At 39.7% G+C, this 1,989-nt stretch overlaps 1 long non-coding RNA gene across 1 annotated transcript; it reads left to right on the plus strand.

The window, feature by feature from the left end:
- Positions 1 to 367: 367 nt before the first annotated feature.
- Positions 368 to 1,614, plus strand: LOC121688024. The gene is made up of 3 exons (XR_006024486.1): positions 368 to 637; positions 857 to 944; positions 1,253 to 1,614. It is a non-coding gene; the product is annotated as an uncharacterized LOC121688024 (long non-coding RNA).
- Positions 1,615 to 1,989: the final 375 nt, after the last annotated feature.

Genomic DNA, 1,989 nt, shown 5'->3' on the forward strand with positions numbered 1-1,989 from the left:
CCTGTCCCTCTCAGCCTCCTACCATCACCTGGTCTCCTCCCACTGGGAACACACACTCACATACAGGATGAGGAGAATGGCAGCAGATCCCTCACGTCTTTTTTGACCTTCACTGCTTCCCCTAGTCACCATGGAAAAACTATCTCCTGCACAGCCTCTTATCTCAGACTGAATTTGAACACTCCGCAAACCAGTGCTGTGCAAACACTAAGAGTCTGGTGTAAGAATAACTTTTCATTTCTAATCGATGGCTGTATTTCTGCTGTATAAAGATTTCTCAAACTGAAGTCCTCGACTTTGCATTCAATTACTTTCAGTGTATATTTTAATGTATTTTTTGTTTTAAACTCAAGGCCATACCCTTCCCCAGTCTCTCCTGTAGATGTCGTGGCCTCTGTTGTGAGTCCTTCAGGTCCAGCAGCAGGGGGCAGTAGTGTGACTCTGACCTGTAACACAAGTGAGGCCAACACTCCAGTGCAGAACTACACCTGGTTTAGAGGAGACCTGCACACCCCTATAGGATCTGGACAAACCCTCACCTTTAATCTCAGCTCCAGTGATGAAGGACAGTACTACTGCAGGGCAGAACATTCACAAGGGGGAAAGGAGTCTGATGCAGTGAGACTGGTGATTAAAAGTATGTTTTTTCACTTAATTATGTTTAATGGTATGACTTCAGGTCAACGTCCAAAGAATCTCATTATTTGAGTCTTTGTATTTTTTCTGCATGTTGTAAAACCTGTATTGCCACCCTTTGACTAAATCAAAGTTCTCTTAGTAAATTCCCAGGCAAATCTGATGATATACTTTCTATCTGAAACATCACCATATCAATGAATCATACATTATTTCCCAGAACAAAGCCAAAGTTTCCTGGCTATAGGAATCACGGTAAAGTGTCTGGCTGCATTTATCATAACCATCTTGGTCATTGATGTTGTGAGGTAAATATTTTGCACTTATTGTTTTGAAAAATGTTTTCACATTATGGAATGGTTAAGACAAGTTTTCAGAATATTATACACTTCCCTTTTTTATGAATTCATAATTTGACCATGCAAATTACAGAAAATAATTGTTCATGAAAAACATCCAGTATCTTTTTAGGTTGCTCTGTCAAGTATTTTAAAACATTCAAAATGTTCTATTGAAATACAAAGTTGGAAAGACGGCAGAGAAAACTGTTCAAAGTTTTTTCTTCTGTATTCAGTTACTTAGCAGTTCGTCTTTTATGCTTGTTTTTGTTTTTTAGGTGGCAAAAATCCCATCAGAAGATAAAACCGGGTGGGCATCGCCAGGTAAATTAACTTCAGTAACAGATAAGAGTGACATGACACTGTCATAACCCTACCACTAACCTGTACACTCGGTCAAAAACGGTAACACTTTACTTTAGGTTTCTAAATAAGAGTGACATGACATAACCCTAACCCAACTTGTCATGACAAAACCCGAATAACACTTGACAGAAGCGTGTGACAGAAGCGTTATGTCTTAAACGTTTATGTCTTGTTTATAATGTTTATGACATGTTCATGACAGTGTCATGTCACTCATATGTAGATCCCTTCAAGTAAATTGTAACCCTAACTTCTTTACAATAGTGTCACAACAAAATGGTCATTATTTTTACAAAATGAAAAAGAAAAGCTTATTATGACCGTCGCGCAGCGAAGCGGCGGTCATATAGGTTTAGTCAGATTTTTCTTTTTTTTTTTTTTCTTTTTCGCATGCCCAAATTTCCGTCAATGATTCCCGGGACACTGAAAGACCGGGGTACACGAAACTTGGTGGACATGTAACCCCACATGGATAGCATGGAACCATCGTTTTTCTGGATCTGTAGCCCCCCCGCTGAATTGGACCCCCCGAAAGGAGGGTAGGGCAGACACAGTTTTCTGTGAATATCTCGAAAACCGTAGGGTTTAGGAGGACCATTTTTTTTTTGTATGTTGATCTCAAGGGGCCATGTCAACCCATTCCATAACC

This window comes from Alosa sapidissima, chromosome 17 (assembly GCF_018492685.1).
Source record: "Alosa sapidissima isolate fAloSap1 chromosome 17, fAloSap1.pri, whole genome shotgun sequence".
Lineage (NCBI taxonomy): Eukaryota > Metazoa > Chordata > Actinopteri > Clupeiformes > Clupeidae > Alosa > Alosa sapidissima.